General features: G+C 44.7%; 1 non-coding gene across 1 annotated transcript; it reads left to right on the forward strand.

Annotated features, from left to right (window-relative positions):
• Window positions 1–19,507: 19,507 nt before the first annotated feature.
• Window positions 19,508–19,581, forward strand: Trnat-ugu (transfer RNA threonine (anticodon UGU)). Its single transcript has one exon. It is a non-coding gene; the product is annotated as a tRNA-Thr (tRNA).
• Window positions 19,582–20,001: the final 420 nt, after the last annotated feature.

The raw sequence follows: 20,001 nt of genomic DNA on the forward strand, positions 1-20,001 counted from the left end.
TACAGAAAAATGGAATAGAGATCAACATAAACATCAATTCAGCTCTTTTTATTGTTCATGAAATCCACTTATTGCACATTGTAGAACCATACGGAAAAACCTTCAGAGATGGTCATCCAGAGTGCTGTACGCATCGGTTATTCTAGGTGTGGAATACCATCCTAAAGTTCATCAAGGCACTGTTGGTCGAGATTGTCCCACTCCCCAACGGCGTTTCGGTGTAGATCCATCAGAGTTGCTGGTGGGTCACATCGTCCATATACGAGGTGCATTCAAGTTCTAAGGCGTCCGATTTTTTTTCTCCTGACTGGAAAGAGATAGAAACATGCGCATTGTTTTAAAATGAGGCCGCGTTCATTGTCAATACGTCCCAGAGATGGCTGCACCGTATGGCAGATGGAATTTTATCGCCAGCGGCGAGAATGAGAACTGTTTCAAATACTTAAAATGGCGACGTTTTCCTTACTTGAACAGCGTGGAATCATTCGTTTTCTGAATTTGCGTGGTGTGAAACCAATTGAAATTCATCGACAGTTGAAGGAGACATGTGGTGATGGAGTTATGGATGTGTCGAAAGTGCGTTCGTGGGTGCGACAGTTTAATGAAGGCAGAACATCGTGTGACAACAAACCGAAACAACCTCTGACTCGCACAAGCCGGTCTGACGACATGATCGAGAAAGTGGATAGAATTGTTTTGGGGGATCGCCGATGACTGTTGAACAGATCGCCTCCAGAGTTGGCATTTCTGTGGGTTCTGTGCACACAATCCTGCATGACGACCTGAAATTGCAAAAAGTGTCATCCAGGTGGGTGCCACGAATGCTGACGGACGACCACATGGCTACCCGTGTGGCATGTTGCCAAGCAATGTTGACGCGCAACGACAGCATGAATGGGACTTTCTTTTCGTCGGTTGTGACAATGGATGAGACGTGGATGCCATTTTTCAATCCAGAAACAAAGCGCCAGTTAGCTCAATGGAAGCACACAGATTCACCGCCACCAAAAAAATTTCGGGTAACCGCCAGTGCTGAAAAAATGATGGTGTCCATGTTCTGGGACAGCGAGGGCGTAATCCTTAGCCATTGCGTTCCAAAGGGCACTACAGTAACAGGTGCATCCTACGAAAATGTTTTGAAGAAGAAATTACTTCCTGCACTGCAACGAAAACGTCCGGGAAGGGCTGCGCGTGTGCTGTTTCACCAAGACAACGCACCCGCACATCGAGCTAACGTTACGCAACAGTTTCTTCGTGATAACAACTTTGAAGTGATTCCTCATGCTCCCTACTCACCTGACCTGGTTCCTAGTGACTTTTGGCTTTTTCCAGCAATGAAAGACACTCTCCGTGGTCGCACATTCACCAGCCGTGGTGCTATTGCCTCAGCGATTTTCCAGTGGTCAAAACAGACTCCTAAAGAAACCTTCGCCGCTGCCATGGAATCATGGCGTCAGCGTTGTGAAAAATGTGTACGTCTACAGGGCGATTACGTCGAGAAGTAACGCCAGTTTCATCGATTTCGGGTGAGTAGTTAATTAGAAAAAAAATCGGAGGCCTTAGAACTTAAATGCACCTCGTACAGATCTTTTCAACCTATCCCACGCATGTTCGATAGGGTTCATGTCTGGTGAACATGTTGGCCACTCTAGATGAGCGATGTCGTTACCCTGAAGGTTTACAAGACGTGCACGATGGGGGCGCGAATTGTCGTCCATGAAGACGTATGCCTCGCCAATATGCTGCCGATGTGGTTACACAATGATTACGGTGGCTTCCATGACCACCAGCGGCGTATGTCGTCTCCATATAACGCGACCCTTAACCAGCAGAAAATCTCCACGTTGCTGCACTCGCTGAATTGTGTGTCTAAGGCGTTCAGCTTGGCCGGGTTGCCTCGAAACACGTGTCTGACGATTGTCTGGTTGAAGGCATATGCGACACTGATCGGTGAACAGAATTTGAAGCCTATCCTGTACGGTCCATTCGGCATGTTGTTGGGCCCATGTGTACCGTGCTGCATGGTGTCGTGGTTGCAAAGATGGACCTCCCCAAGGACGTCGGGAGTGATGTTCCACATAATGAAGCCTATTGCGCATGGTTTGAGTCAGAACACGAAGCCCTGTGGCCGCACGAAAAGCATTGTTCAACATGGTGGCATTGCTGTCAGAATTACTCTAAGCCATAATTCGTAGGTAGCGGTCATCCACTGCAGTAGTAACCCTAGGGCAGCCTGAACGAGGCATGTCATTAAGACTTTCTGTCTCTCTGTATCTCCTCCATGTCCGAACAACATCGCTTTGGTTCGCTCCGGACGCCTGGACACTTGCGACTTCCTATCACAAAGTAACAGTGCGGACGCAATTGAACTGCGGTACTGCCCGTCTAGGCATGGTTGATCTACAGACAACACGAACCGTGTACCTCCTTCCTGGTGGAAGACTGGAACTGATCGGCTGTCAGACCCCCTCCGTCTAATAGGCGCTGCTCATGCTTGGTTGTTTAAATTTTTTGACGGCTTTAGTCACATCTCTGCACAGTCAAAGGGACTGTGTCTGTGATAGAATATCCACAATCTATCTTCAGGAGTTCTGGGAACCTGGTGATGCAAAACTTTTTTGACGTGTGTGGTATCGTGAATGTTCTGTGAATATGAGTGTTCTATATTTATATAGCCAGGGTGCTCTTATTTCTCTGAACATGAGTCTAAGAGGAAGTGTGAAACCTCTCTAATACTCGCCGCCATACTCCCCTACTCGCCGACGTTAGTCATCTGTCGTGATTCATCGCGATTCATCGCTCAACACAGTGTGACGCCATTTATCAGCAGTCTATGCATCCCCGTCACGACACCACTCCAGACGCCTGTGTTGTTAACGGTGACCTAGGTATCGGACTGTAATTCCCTAGATGAGCTGCCGCCTGTCTTCCAGCAACGCTGTGCGATGACTCCCCGCCTGGGAATCCAATCTCGGACGGCAAGCACGGATATGAAGGGGACCCGATGCGCTTGGTGCACAATACGCCGATCGCCCCTTGTGGTGCTCAGGCGTGGTCGACGAAACCATGACGACGTACCACTGCAGCACCTGAGTGCCACACGCTTGCACAATTCGACCAGCTCACCAAATGGAGACCTACAGTGAGGTTCCTTTGAAATTCTGTCCTGCGCTGATAAAGCCGAGTGCACCGCACATGCGTGATCTTCACAGTGGTCGCTCAACATCTGACGTCGCTAATGTCCTTTATGTTCTCTACCAGGCCTGGTAACAACATTAATTACGTAGAATACTCAACACACAGGTGACCATCCTACATGTCAAAGACAATCTCTAATCAAACAAGTTACGAACTCACCGGTTGTGTGTACATTTGCGAAGGTATGTTGACATTCAACCAAGTCATCTGGGTACTTCAGTTTTTTATGCAGGCAGTCTCTAGTAACATAAGTAACAGATTTCTTTTTGAAGGAGTTACACGAAATTCCATAGGCTTTGCTAAAGTCGAAGGATATGTCTGTTACCTTCTTATTCTGATCTGGGACTAACGAACCTGATATTCGTCACACGTAAAAATGAATTACGGATGTGTCTGCCTTCATGCAAGTACACAAATTACTTGAAAGTCTCTTCGGGTTAGCTGCTGGACTCTAAAATCAACTCGATTCAATGTTTGGGCGATCCAGTTGTTAGCCATCTTCTGTGGAAAGCTGCTTCTGCTGCTGAGTTCCACAGAGAACTCATGCCAAGACAGCAAATCGACGCCCTACATAGGCCTCGGTACCATACACGGTGCAGGCGTCGCCCATCACAGTCGGTGCCCTCCAAGACTCGGCAGGAGGCGCCCGGCCCTTAGTAGAACACGGGCGGCAACGATACATCGCATTCAGATTTCCAAACACTCGCACAGGCCGCACCGAAGAACGTTCTGTGTTGTTGACGGATAGTGTAGAGTTGCACGTCCTGTTAAGAGTGAACGAATTCTCTCTATTGATCAAATTAACCGTCGACCTAATTTCAGCTGCCTCTTTATAGACACTGTGCCGAAAACCGGAAGTTATTTGGCCGCTATCATAGTTTTGTCAAATTTCATACCGTGTCCTACGTTTAAGCAATGTTCTGCTAGTGCCGATTTTTCCGGCTGTTGTAGCCTCGTATGATGGCGATGTTCCACCCACCTGTTATGAACCGTGCGAATCGAACGGCCCATGTAAGCCTTCCCACATGGACACGGAATTTTGTATATACCAGGCTCCCTAAGGCACAAATCATCTTTCACGGAGCCGAGTGGTACCCTAATAGTGGAAGGTGGACGTAACACGTCGCCTTTCTTTATGTAAATAAGTGATAACTTACATTTTGTTGTGATCTGCGTTTCCTCTCATCTGGTCTGGAAGAAACGCAGATGTCAATAAACTGTAAGTAATTACTTATTTACATAAAAAAACACGACGTGAAGTGTTTGATAATCTAAAAATAACAAAACTGTATCGTCATACGTGGGCTCTTCGGAAAGTAAGGAACGATAGGTCGCGAATAGGAAACTACAGTGAAAATCAAAACTGTTTTGTCTGCAACAGTTGGCTACAACTCCCAGCTACTTACCTCAACAGTCACCCATCCGACTTAGACGTTTGTCGTAGCGTTGTACCAACTTTCCAATACCCTCGTTATAGAAGGCAGCCGCCAGTGCTTTCCGCCAAATCTCTACGCTGGCATACAGCTCAGTGTCTGTGCCAAAATTTTGTCTTCATACGCAGTGGTTCATGTGACCAGAGATGAAACTCACAGGGAGACAATTACCGGCTGTATTGTGGGTAATCAAACATTTCTAATTAGAAACGATGCAGGAGCATCTTCATTGCCCCTGCTGAATGCGGCTGAGAATTGTCTTGAAGAAGAAAATGCACGACAGTTGTGTAATGTTGGCTGCATGGTTTCAGGCGAAATTTCTCACCAGGCCCTCGTACTAGGTGGGACACACTATTGTTCTAGGTATATTTACGCTCTCCCTATGTGCTCAGATCCGAATAACCCTCGTAGATCCCACTGAGGATGCCTTAGAGCAAGAAAAAGGCGAGACGCGTGTGGAAAAAATAAAATAAGTTGCAGCACGAAAAGGCAGTTTCATTTACAAAACAAGTATTTCTGTGCTTGCTGTGGAGCATGGCCACGCAAACAAACTAGTTTTGTGTATTTTCACTCTTTGATTTCGTTGGGTAGGTCCTTAGTATTTTCGAACTTAGCGCTGTTTGTATGAGTGTAGTGTTGCTATAGGAACTTGTGCATGTGTCTGGCTACATCATAAGCTGGTACACACACACACACACACACACACACACACACACACACACACACACACACACACACACACACAGAATGAAAGCAAATGTAACAGATTCAAGAATTGGGGTAAACCAGACCACAGGAAAACAATAAACAAAAGACACTCAAAAGCGTGTCAGAAATGTAAGTAAATGCAGAGTGTCCAAGACACAGCGTTTTACATAACGGTGACGTTCCATTGGGCAGCCTGCTCAGGCAGAAACTTCTACTACATCTACGTCCATGCTCTGAAAGTTACGTTATGCGTCAGAGGGCACTTCGTGTAGCATTCTTACTTACCCCTAAAGTCACTGCAACTTTACCACCAAGACCGTTTCATTAGATGTGTATAACAGGAAACAGAGTGTTACGTGAATATTCGAGGAATATGTGTTTTCGGAATTATAGCAATAAACCACAAAGTGATGCAAAATCGTTTTTCTTGCGCTTTTGACACTGCATTTGGGTAAGCATCTACATGATGCTTAGGCGCTGAACAAACCTGCGACGGCACGTGCTGCTCGTAATTTGATCCTGTGCATTTCTTCTATCAACCCCATCTGCTATAGCTGCTGACTGGTGAGAGGTACAGAGATATCCGTCGCATGAATCCGTTGTAAGTTATCTTGTTCTTGGATTGGTGGCAGTTCCCGAGGATTCTCCCAGTCACTGTTAATATGCTGTCTACCTTGCCTATGATTACTTTTATGTGATGTTGCAACTTTAAATCGCTCCTTATGCGTATTCCTTTTCGTTCCCCACTTAGAAATACTGGTTCAATAAACGTCTATCTCCTCTTACTGTCGGATATTAAGATAAATGAGGTAGTAGACATCAGTTCACCAAAAGATTACAGAGTCAAAATGGTTTAAATGGCTCTGAGCACTATGGGACTTAACATCTATGGTCATCAGTCCCCTAGAACATAGAACTACTTAAACCTAACTAACCTAAGGACAGCACACAACACCCAGTCATCACGTGGCGATTGCAGAGTCAGTTTTGGCCTTAGTCGATCTGCAGAATAAGCAAATTTTTAGAGTGTCGTTTACGTTTCGCTTTGTGCGCACGTTACTATCATTGTAACAGAAATGGCACCTTTCTGCTCATCAGGCCAAGTTAATCTGAAGTCGGGTTCTTTTTTAGTCCTCCCTACCACCCTAAATCTGTTAAATTTTGAATTTGCTACCTAAAATTATTTCTGTATGGTGCATCGAGTTTTGTTGTTCTGGCCACATTTATAACATTTTATACTGCACCGATCCATTTTACTTCACAGTTTTAGCTTTTCTCCGACTTTAGTAGGCATCCACCAATTTTAAATTGTATCAGTCTGATAAAATTCTCTTGTTTCATGGCTGCGTTGCAGTCTCTGTTTTCGTACTTTGCAAATCTCTTCTTGTTACAAATACCTTTCCTAGGTCTGAATACCATTGTCATTTCATGACAACTCAATTCGTAATTAGTGAAGCACATGATACATGCATAATTTTCGATCCTGTAACTTGCTTTTTACATTTTTGGTATGTGTATCGACGTGTATAGCCTTTTCCCGTAGTGCTTCAGGAGGTTATATTTCTTACTAGGTTTATCTTCATAATATACAAAATTTAAAAAAAATTAATATTGGTTACCAAGAGGGCGTCAATATGAAGTGTAAAGCAGTTATCAAATCACGAAGTTGATAGAGGGCATTTGTCAATCTCTACTTCTCGACCTGTTAAGATTTATAAATTGTCAGTTAACCGAAATAAGAAACTAGTCGGGGCTATCAGGATATCCGAAATCCTCTTCCTCTTACGTAGCTAGACCAGTCGCTCTGCGATCACATCTGGCCGACTTTCTGCCCGTTCATTAGTAAAAGTTCGGTGAGACGCAAAGTTTTGCTTTCAACCGGCTCTCCGCTGCTGCCATTAGCCGAAGTAAGAGCTCTCGATTCAGATCTCCGGAACTGTGAACAGAACTTCGACATTAGCGCTAAAGTCATTGCTGCTGCGATATCCGTTCTTCTACTCCTAAATGTGAGCGTAAATCAAAAATTATTCTCTGACTCCATCTCATTCGTCCAGCAATTATCTTAAACATGCATTTGTAAACGTGAACTGTAATCTGAAGTTCGAAATTTATTTATCTTTCATACCAGATATAACTGCTGGCATTTGAAACGTAAGGGAAAGAAATCACAGTTTAATTGAAAAGAAATCTCTCCTGCATAGGAAAGGACCCGAACTCCTCCGAGAAACTGTCAGGTTTAGTTTGAGGGTTGTCATCTCTACTAGGGACCGATCAACTCTTGTAGCACAGATTAATCCATTGATTTCTGTTTACGTCTTGCTGATGCTCCTAAATCACTTAGGAAAAATACTGAGATTGTTGCATCGTAAGTTTAAATCGACGCTTTCCGTCATCGCTCTTCTAGTGATACTGTGATCCGTCTAAAATAAGATAGAAAATACGAAAATGAAAATTTAACTTTCCTTCCTTCTTTGTAAATACATTTTCTGTTTTTTTAAATTTAATTCTGATGGCGTTCTTGGTAATGATGGACTGGATGAAGGTAGTGACTTAGTGCTTTCGGACCACTCTGATTGCATTTGTGACGTCACTAGTGCAAATCAGTGCTATATGCGCGACGTCACTAGCCACGCCATTGTCCAAGACGTGATCGTCATTACAGGACAAGTCATGCCCCTTCTTTTATTCCATCTTATTCATGACGTCAGAAGCCTCTTTCCTTTAACACTGTGTTACATTGGTGGGAAATTCAAATTACGGACTAAACAGACAGTCGCAGTAATTTCCAGATAATTAAAACGAAACTATTTTACATGACAGATTTACTAGGGAGCATGTAAATTAGTTTTATGAATAACAAATATGTACGCATGTTTTAATCTATTGTGCTAGATGTACAGAGAGGTTAGGTTTAATGCTATTAACAAATATATACACATGGTTTAGCACATTTGTGCTAGACGTACACGTAGATTTAACGCTAATACTTCCTTTGTTTCTAAGTTTAAGCGGTATTATGATTACCTGTCACTCTTAAACTTGTACACCCTTATATCACTACATGTATACCCCTTTATTATGCAGGGGCCTGGAGATTGCAACATTGAGTTTCTGAAACTGGAAGCATTTGATATATAAAATTGAAACGTCCCCTTTGAACAATTATACATGACTGTGCTTAAACTGACACACAATATTTTGTTAGCGCAACGCAATCTGACTTTCAAAATTCCCTACAAAAGAATGGCCCTGACTAACATTAAACTATACCTTTCACAAATCACTTACCTCACAAAAATCTTCGCTGCTCAAGCTACTGCAATACAGCGAGCGCCACTACTGCCAGCTAAATAAAAGATTCAAACTATGGAAGGCACTAACTACTGATAGGGATAGTTAGCACCAGTACCATTATCTCTACAAGGACTACAGTGGGTCTACATCTTTGATGATCCATCAATACCATTATTTCTACCAGGATTGCAGTGGGTCTGCACCTCTGGTGGCCCACCAATACCATTATTTCTACCAGGACCACAGTGGGTCTGCTCTGTGATGACCTACCCACCAATATTCTTCAAAATTTCGACTGACTCTGCTGTGGGTTTGCTCTATTGTGGAGCATTACCTGTCTGCATGTCGAGAGTCAGCACTGTCTTTCCGTTGGAAGAACAACACTACTTCTTCAAGATTGCATGGAAATCCACTACTTCTGTGTGCATTTTCTTTTACTGCTCAGACTTTGAGAAAAACTCTGCACTTTTACCGTAATGAACGATCAAGACTGTCTTTATGGACTGTGAGAAAATTTGAGCTTTTGACCAACATTGTATCAATAAGTGTGTGCATTTGATTTCTTTGTTATTCTAATTATGAAAAATTTTTTTCAAATCTGTATTGGCCACTGCCCAATCCAATTTGTAAAATTTTTTGTGGGGAGCATGGGGGCTATGTAAGTAGGCTGTTTAGGTTTTTTTATTGGTAACGCCATCTCTGTATGAAAAATCACTGGCTGTGCTGTGTGCAGTCTGTGGGTAGTTTGCATTGTTGTCTGCCATTGTAGTGTTGGGCAGCGGCAGCTGGATGTGAACAGCGCGTAGCGTTGCGCAGTTGGAGGTGAGCCGCCAGCAGTGGTGGATGTGGGGAGAGAAATGGCGGAGTTTTGAAATTTGTCATGAACTGCTATATTTATATATGATGATATCAAGGTAAATACATTGTTTGTTCTCTATTAATATATTTCATTTGCTAACTACCCCTATCAGTAGTTAGTGCCTTCCATAGTTTGAATCTTTTATTTAGCTGGCAGTAGTGGCGCTCGCTGTATTGCAGTAGCTTGAGCAGCGAAGATTTTTGTGAGGTAAGTGATTTGTGAAAGGTATAGGTTAATGTTAGTCAGGGCCATTCTTTTGTAGGGAATTTTGAAAGTCAGATTGCGTTGCGCTAACAAAATATTGTGTGTCAGTTTAAGCACAGTCATGTATAATTGTTCAAAGGGGACGTTTCAAAATAACCCAAAATATACGGCTGTTGGTAAAGATTTTGAATTGAGAAATACGTACCAGCCGATGTCCCCTCGCCATAATGGACTGACAGAGACAAAATGATTATTGGTTTCTATTCGTTTTCACTGATTTACTTCTCAGCGTAGTATACAAGCCAACAATTATTTTGTACTCTTATAGGCTTGCTGAAATTCGTAGGACACATAGTCTCATTTAGGCATAAAATGTACAGTCATCTGCCGGCCGAAGTGGCCGTGCGGTTAAAGGCGCTGCATTCTGGAACCGCAAGACCGCTACGGTCGCAGGTTCGAATCCTGCCTCGGGCATGGATGTTTGTGATGTCCTTAGGTTAGTTCGGTTTAACTAGTTCTAAGTTCTGGGGGACTAATGACCTCAGCAGTTGAGTCCCATAGTGCTCAGAGCCATTTGAACATCTGTACAGTCATCTGATGGTTTAGCATGTTATTTTCAGACTCATGTACATTTTGCTCTACAGGACAGGACCACAGTCACGTTTTAGGTACCAGTTTTGATGCGTATTTTAGATATGGAAGCAAAATAGCGACAGTATGTGTGTGTGTGTGTGTTTGTGTGTGTGTGTGTGTGTGTGAGAGAGAGAAAGAGAGGAGAGAGATAGACTGACAGGCAGACAGACAGACAGAGAGATGATGCGAGTTTATGTAGCTTAGGTGAAGTTCGCCTATTTTGATTATTAATGGAAGATGCTTACATACTTTCACACGTGACACGCAAAATTCAGATTGATTAGATACTTATGAATATGCTAGTTACATATTGACAGGTTGTTTCGTTTTAATGACTCATAAAACACTGCGCTAGTATGACCCCTTTTACTGGTGTTTAGAATCTCCCACCAATGTGACGTCATGGCAACCCGGCATCATATGTGACGTTATCATTATGACGTCATAGATAAACAGGGTGCGACTTGTGACATCATGATGCGACGTCATAGCTAGGGGGCGTTTCTTTTGACTTCGTTAGCAGGTCACTGACCTTCGCAAGTTACGACCCAAATGTAACCAAAGTGTGTCACATGACGCATACCCCTTCCTGTTGTGATTAACGGCAATGATACCTATGCAAAATTTGTGCAACACCTTCACCTGTGTGAATTGGGATAGTATGTTCAGGTTATGTAGAAGAAAATGGTTACGTTCGGAGATAAACATGTGATCAACAACGTCTCCAAACCCAAGCCGCAAAAACGAAAGCAGAAAATCATGAAAGGCAAATTTGTGCTGAGAAGTATATAGAGCAGCTTTGTGGCTTATTATTTATGTTGTTGAATTTTTACAACCATAAAATAATCGCAGAAGTGAAAGATAGTTTCATATGAGGAACAACAGTTCAAATGGGGCAGATAATAATACCTTGGTATACTGAGGACGTATCTATTCTACCATGATATGTGGAAGGCTTGGGAGACCAGTTAAAACGAAGGGTCAGCAGAAATGACACTGAACATACACTCCCCGGCAGTAAATGTTATGCACCCGGAGAAGTAGGAGGGAAAAAATGAAACTTCATGAGTTGACAGTTCGTGTGATGTTATGTCAGTGATTCAAAATCGAATTAAATTTACAACATGCTCATTTGCAGTATGAGCCCTTTTACTACAATGGAACTGCACGCCCTCTGGCCTGGACACAGGCCTGATTCGGTTGGGAAGTGTGTCATTCACCCACTGTATTCTCTTGTGAGGCAAGCTCGTCCACAGCTGTTGTAACAGGTCCTTGATGTCCGAGATACTGACGATGGGACAGAGGTCACATCCTGTCCAATTCTGCGCAGAAACTCCTCAGTCCTAACCTTACCTGTATACCCAATTTTCAACATTCGTCTGTAGCACAACATCTCAAATCCTTCGATTCTCTTCTGTTCCGGGATTTCCTTCTCTTCTGTTCCGGTTTTCTCACGATCCATGTTTCACTACCATACAATGCTGTTCTTCCAACGTACTTTCTCATAAACTTCTTTCACAAAGTAAGAGTGGCCTATGGTAGATACTAGTAGACTTCTCTTGACTAGAAATGCCCTTTTTGCCACAGATAGTTTGCTTTTCGTGCCCTCCTGGCTGAGCCCGTCATTGGTTTTTTTACGGCTTAGGTAGCGTAATTCCTTAACTTCATCTACTTCGTGACCATCAATGCTTAAGTTTAACACTGTTTCCATTTCTCCTACCTCTCATTACTCAGGTCTTTCTTCCATTTACTGTCAGTCCATCCTCTGTACTCTTTAGACTTTTCATTTCATTGAGTATATCATGCAGTTCTTCTTCACTTTCAATCAGGATAGCAATGTCATCGAATCGTTCATCTCCTTTCACCGTGAATTTTAATACCACTCCTGAACCTGTCTTTTACTTCCATCATAGCTACTCCGATGTACAGACAGAACAGTAGTGGCGAAAGATTTCATCCCTGCCCTACAGTCCTTTTAATCCGAGCACTTCGTTCTTGCTCGTTCCCTCTTGGCTCTTGTACATATTGTATATTACCCGTCTCTGCCTATAGTTTACCCCTATTTTTCACACAATTACGAACATCTTGCACCATTTTACATTATCGAACGATTTTTCCAAATAGACAAATCCTATGAATGTATATTGATTCCTAAAGCCGGACTGATCTTCTTCTACCTCATCCTCAATTGTATTTTCCATTCTTCTGCATATTATTCTCGTCAGCAACAGGACTGCATGAGCTGTAAAGCTAATTGTACGATAATTTTCGCACTTGTTAACTCTTGCAGTCTTCGGAATTGCGCAGATGATATTTATCCGAAAGTCACATGGCATGTCCCCAGACTCATACAGTCTACATACCAACGTGATAGCCGTTTGGTTGACACTTCCCCAATGATTTTAGAAACACTGATGGAATCCATTCTGCCATATTTGATCTTAAGGCCTCCAAAGCTTTCTTACACTCTGACTCTAATACAGAATCCCCTATCTCTTCTAAACCGATTCCTGTTTATTCTTCTATCAAAGGCAAATTTTTCCTCTCATAGAGGCCTTCAGTGTAGATTCCACCTAGCCGCTCTGTCCTTTACACTCAACAGTGCAGTTCCCGTTGCACTCTTAATGTTTTCACCATTGCTTTTAATTTCACCAAAGGTAGGTTTGACTTTCATGTATGCTGAGTCAATCCCTCCGACAGTCATTTCTTTTTCCATTTCCTCGCATTTTTATGCACCCATTTTGTCTTAGCTTCCATGCAATTCCTATTTATTTTACTTTTCAGCGACTTGTATGTCTGTATTCCTGAATTTTACTGAATATTGTTGTACTTCTTTCTTTCATCGATCAACAGAAGTATTTCTTCTGTTACCCAAGGTTTCTTCGCACTTATCTTCTTTGTACCTATGTTTTTCTTTCCAACTTCTGCTCTTTCACATTTCAGGTATGTCCATCCCTCTGCAACTGTAATGCCTACGAAGATATTCCTTATTCCTGTGTGTATAGCCTTCGAAAGCTTCAAGAGTGACTCGTCATCCCTTAAAGCTTGTGTTTCCCACTTCTTCGCTTGTTTATTCTTCCTGACTAATCTCTTAAACTGCAGCCTACTCTTACTCCCTGTTACATTGTGATCTGAGACTATATCTGCTGCTGGGTAGGCTTTACAATCCAGTATCTGATTTTAGAACCTCTGTCTGACCATAATGTAATCTAACAGAAATCTTCCCCTATAACCCGACTTTTCCAAGTACTTCTTCTCCTCTTGTGATTCTTGAACAGAGTATTCGATACTATTAACTGAAATTTGTTGCAGAACTCAGTAAGTCTGTCTCCTCCTGTAACTTATTTTTCTACAATTGCATTCCAGTCCCCCATGACAATTACATTTTCATCTCCCTTTACGTACTGTATTACCCTTTCAATATCTTCATGTACTTTCTCTATCTCTTCATCTTCAGCTTCCGACGTCGCCATGTAGACCTGAACTATCGTTGGCGGGTTAGGTTTGCTGTCGATTCTGATGAGAACAACCCTGTCACTGAAGTGTTCACAGTAGCACACTCTCTATCCTACCTTCCTATTCATAATGAATCATACTCGTGTTATACCATTTTCTGCTGCTCTTGATACCCTATACGACCAGAATACCTTATCTTCTTTCCATTTTACTTCACTGTTCATTACTATATCTAGATAGAGCCTATGGATTTCCGTTTCTAGATCCTCTGCTACGTCATTCAACAATCAAATATTTTCCTGTCACGGCACCAATCCAAATGCAACTGTTTGTGTTGTGTTAATGGCAGACTGCGCATGAGAGAGTCACTAATGTGGCGTCACTAGTCTTGGAACAAAGTATGGCATGACATAGGCAGTTTTAAAGAGTTAATAACCTATGCTCGGATGGAGGGCCCACATGTGAAGTGGTTACAATGTGCTTGGTGCACAATACGGCCATGCTCTCATGTGGTTGTCAGAAGTTCCCGACTGGATCTCTGAAGACCATAAGCCTGTGCGTGTATTTCACCATTTTGTCAGGCAGTTTAGCATATGTATAAACAACTATGAACTTTATGAGAAATAACAGAAACGTATACAATGTTTAATTTAATGCGAAATCTAGGAACGAGACAGTAATGATAGAATTCTCGTTTCAAAACTTTACACATAATATCCGAAGAAATGAATATACTGGACGTAGGCCGACAGCGGGGTGGAGAAAAAATTAAGGGAACACCCAAAAGCCAACGTACTACCATACGAAATAAGGTGTGTAGAAACGGTTGGAATTCAAAACACATTCCAGCAGTCTTCGAATGGGTAACTGTAGGTCCCTTGTGGTTTTCAATGGAAATTCGAACCATCCGTCCTGAAAAATAGTGGTAATTTCAGGGAACGGTTGACGCAGGTGGATAGCGATAACCAAAGCTTATACTATTGAGATCCGGCGACTGTGGTGGCTAGGGGAGATGCGACATGTCATCCTCGTAATTATTAAATCAACGATGAGAGTTGTGTCGAACAGGGAGTTGGGTGGAGGAGAAGGAGAGTAGTGTTTAACGTCCCGTCGACAAAGAGGTCATTAGAGATGGAGTACAAGCTCGGATCATGGAAGGAATGGGAAGGAAATCGGTCGTGCTCTTTCAAAGGAACCCTCTAGGTATTTGCTTGAAGCGATTTAGGGAAATCACGGAAAACCTTAATCAAAATAGCCGGACGCGGGTTTGAACCGTCGTCCGCCCAAATGTGAGTCAAGTGTAGTAGCCACTGCGCCACCTTGCTCTGTAGCTGTGTGGACTGGGAACCTGTCGGAACACAGCAACACCATTGGAGAACAAACACAGTAACATGAGACGGGCCTGACCAGCCAAGATGGTCACACTATAGTAGGCAATCGACCATTGGCCCCATGGAATATTAAGATATGGCCGCCTAAATGATCTCCAAATCCCTGCCGTGTTTCACTCCTGGGACGTAAACTCGGCCAGAAGTTGGAGACAGTCTGTACAAGACTCATCCACCAAAAGACTTTTTTTATAGTTCCATTGTTCAGATTATATGGCTTTTGCTTCACGTTTTCAAATGACGGGCATTTCCATTACTAATGAGTGGTTCTGTAATTACAGCTCGCGCTGATTTTACCTTCTTATGAAACTCCCGTGGTTTTGTTTTGCTGCTGATAGATTTCCCTGGTGTGCCATCCAGTTCTTCACTGACTTTAGCGCCAATAGTCCTGTTTTGGTAACAATTCTCTTCAATGACGATCCGTCACGATCACTCACCACGCAGTTTCGTCTGCTTTGTGACTCAGTGGATGAAATTTTTCCGCTTTCCCCGTATGCGTTGTAATTTTTAGATTCGGAGCCTCTTGAACAACGAAGCACATTGACTACCTTGGTTACGGAAGCAGCCACCATACGAGAACCAACAATTTGCACACGTCTCATTTCATTTAGCTCCGACTCAACTCAGTCACAGCTACCCATAACACGGTTCTCACCATTACGAATACGTGCAAAGTACTGAGAACGTTGGGCAGGTCGTCGAATACAACAGCGCAAACCTGCCGGTTTGTCGAACATCTGCATTTAGGTTCAAGCATACATTTCCCTCGGCAACGGCCCTGCCCGAACAGTAAAATCGGTTCCCGTCAGATCACTGACGTTAAACGCTGTCGGGCTGGACTAGTCATTGGAGTGGCTCCTGCTTGTCAGGCCAGTACAGAGCCTACACTATGTCATCAGAAGTATGCGGACATTTGGCTGTAAATGATTTACAAAAACGTGGCTCCCACCATCTGTAATGCTGGAATTTAATATGGTGTTGACCCACCCTTAGCCTTGATGACAGCTTCCACTCTCGCAGGCATACGTTGAATCAGGCGCTGGGAGGTTTCTTAGGGAATGGCAGCTCATCCGTCACGGAGTGCTGCACTGACGAGAGGCATCGATGTCGGTCGGTAAGGCCTGGCACGGCGTTTCAAAACATCCCAAAGCAGTTCTATAAGGTTCAGGTCAGGATTTTGTGCAGGACAATCCATAACAGGGATGTTATTTCCGTGTAACCACTCCGCCAGAGGCCGTGCCTTATGGACAGGTGCTCGATCGTTTTGGAAGATGCGATCGCCAATCCCCGAATTCCTCTTCAACAGTGGGAAGCAAGATGGTACTTAAAACGTCAATTTAGTCCTGTGCTGTGATAGTGCCACGCAAAACAACAAGGGGTACAAGACCCCTGCATGAAAAACACGACCACACCATAACACCACCACCTCCGAATTTTACTGTTGTCGCAACAGACGTTGGCAAATGACGTTCACCGGGCATTCGGCATACCCACACCCTATCATCGGATCCTCGCACTGTGTGCCGTGATCCGTCACTCCACACAACGTTTTTCAACTGTTCGATCCTCCAATGTTTACGCTATTTACACCAAGCGAGGCGTCGTTTGGCATTTACCAGCGTGATGGGAGGCTTATGAGCAGCCGCTCGGCCATGCAATCCCAGTTTTCTCACCTCCCGCCTAACTGTCATTGTACTTGCAGTGGACCGTGATGCAGTTTGGAATTCCTGTGTGATGGTCTGGATAAATGTCTGCCTATTACACAATACGACCCTCTTCAACTGTCGGCGGGCTCTGTCAACAGACGAGGTCGGCCTGTTCGCTTTTGTGCTATAAGTGTCCACGTTTCCACTTCATTATCACATCGGAAATAGTGGACCTAGGGATGTTTAGGGGTGTGGAAATCTCACGTACAGACGTATGACACAAGTGACACCCAATCACGTTCGAAGTCCGTGAGTTCCGCGAAGCGCCCCATTCTGCTCTTTCACGATATCTAATGACTAATGAAGTCGCTAATATGGAGTACCTGGCAGTAAGTGGCAGCAAAAAGCACCTAAAACGTATGTTCTTTGGGCTGTCCGGATACTTTTGATTACACTTGACTGCACTTGACTGAGAAGTAGCGGCACCAGTGACGAAAAGTTACAACGGCCGGGAGAGCTGTGTGCTGACCACATGCCTCTCTACATCCACATACGTTGACGCAGAAGGGCTAATGATGACACGGCAGCCGGTCGGTACCTATGGGCCTTCGAGGCCTGTTCCGAGTATGTGTGATTGTTTTTGTAGAAATTTCCCTCGGTGTTTTCTTATTTTTCTCCAATATTAGTAGATATGCATAGGCGTAAAAGAAATTCGCGAATATAGGGCGTGGGGATTTGAAAAGGAATGACCACATTGTGTCTGCCTTTGGATAGGTATGCCCTAGACTCCGTATCAATAACAGGATACTGCGATATTGCAATTTAGTCCACAAAATAACTGTTTACATATCCCTCGGAAATTTAATCTTAGAATTATACGAAGACAGTAACTTGTTCTCGAAAGAACAGTTACTGTTCATGACCGTGCAGCTTTTGCCTGGAATAAATGATGACTAACTGAAAACCTCAGCTGCCGACAGGTGTTGTTGATACACCTCGAGGTGGACAGCTGAAAATGTGTGCCCCGACCGGGACTCGAACCCGGGATCTCCTGCTTACATGGCAGACGTTCTATCCATCTGAGCCACCGAGAACACAGATGAATAGCTTGATTGCAGGGACTTATCCCTTGCACGCTTCCCGTGAGTCTCACATTCCCAGCTGTCCACAATTCTACATATGTATTGTACCTTATTGTTGGGAATGTGAGTCTCACGGGAAGCGTGCAAGGGATAAGTCCCTGCAATCAAGCTACACTCCTGGAAATTGAAATAAGAACACCGTGAATTCATTGTCCCAGGAAGGGGAAACTTTATTGACACATTCCTGGGGTCAGATACATCACATGATCACACTGACAGAACCACAGGCACATAGACACAGGCAACAGAGCATGCACAATGTCGGCACTAGTACAGTGTATATCCACCTTTCGCAGCAATGCAGGCTGCTATTCTCCCATGGAGACGATCGTAGAGATGCTGGATGTAGTCCTGTGGAACGGCTTGCCATGCCATTTCCACCTGGCGCCTCAGTTGGACCAGCGTTCGTGCTGGACGTGCAGACCGCGTGAGACGACGCTTCATCCAGTCCCAAACATGCTCAATGGGGGACAGATCCGGAGATCTTGCTGGCCAGGGTAGTTGACTTACACCTTCTAGAGCACGTTGGGTGGCACGGGATACATGCGGACGTGCATTGTCCTGTTGGAACAGCAAGTTCCCTTGCCGGTCTAGGAATGGTAGAACGATGGGTTCGATGACGGTTTGGATGTACCGTGCACTATTCAGGGTCCCCTCGACGATCACCAGTGGTGTACGGCCAGTGTAGGAGATCGCTCCCCACACCATGATGCCGGGTGTTGGCCCTGTGTGCCTCGGTCGTATGCAGTCCTGATTGTGGCGCTCACCTGCACGGCGCCAAACACGCATACGACCATCATTGGCACCAAGGCAGAAGCGACTCTCATCGCTGAAGACGACACGTCTCCATTCGTCCCTCCATTCACGCCTGTCGCGACATCACTGGAGGCGGGCTGCACGATGTTGGGGCGTGAGCGGAAGACGGCCTAACGGTGTGCGGGGCCGTAGCCCAGCTTCATGGAGACGGTTGCGAATGGTCCTCGCCGATACCCCAGGAGCAACAGTGTCCCTAATTTGCTGGGAAGTGGCGGTGCGGTCCCCTACGGCACTGCGTAGGATCCTACGGTCTTGGCGTGCATCCGTGCGTCGCTGCGGTCTGGTCCCAGGTCGACGGGCACGTGCACCTTCCGCCGACCACTGGCGACAACATCGATGTACTGTGGAGACCTCACGCCCCACGTGTTGAGCAATTCGGCGGTACGTCCACCCGGCCTCCCGCATGGCCACTATACGCCCTCGCTCAAAGTCCGTCAACTGCACATACGGCTCACGTCCACGCTGTCGCGGCATGCTACCAGTGTTAAAGACTGCGATGGAGCTCCGTATGCCACGGCAAACTGGCTGACACTGACGGCGGCGGTGCACAAATGCTGCGCAGCTATCGCCATTCGACGGCCAACACCGCGGTTCCTGGTGTGTCCGCTGTGCCGTGCGTGTGATCATTGCTTGTACAGCCCTCTCGCAGTGTCCGGAGCAAGTATGGTGGGTCTGACACACCGGTGTCAATGTGTTCTTTTTTCCATTTCCAGGAGTGTATTCATCTGTGTCCTCGGTGGCTCAGATGGATAGAGCGTCTGCCATGTAAGCAGGAGATCCCGGGTTCGAGTCCCGGTCGGGGCACACATTTTCAGCTGTCCACCTCGAGGTATATCAACAACACCTGTCGGCAGCTGAGGTTTCCAGTTAGTCATCATCTTAGAATGTTACCTCATAGCAAACAGGACCGACAGGGGATGTTGAACGTATACGAGGAACGGTAGGAATGATCACAGGATTGAGGCACGCCTCCCGGGGCTGTTGAAAATGGCGAAGTGGCATATTCTTGCAACTAGAAGCAAATAACGTCGGGAAAAGGTGCTTTGCGAAATTTCAAAAATTAGTATTGACCGAGGACATATTCTTCAGCCACCTATTGATCGCTCCCCTAGGACACGTGAAGAATAGAGTAGTTACAGCACGTAGCGTGGCATGTAAGCTTTCACTCCTGCCGAGCTTCATACGTGAATGGAACTGGAAGAAAGCTTAACATGTAGTATCTCT

The sequence above is a fragment of the Schistocerca serialis genome, chromosome 10 (assembly GCF_023864345.2).
Source record: "Schistocerca serialis cubense isolate TAMUIC-IGC-003099 chromosome 10, iqSchSeri2.2, whole genome shotgun sequence".
Taxonomy (NCBI): Eukaryota; Metazoa; Arthropoda; class Insecta; order Orthoptera; family Acrididae; genus Schistocerca; species Schistocerca serialis.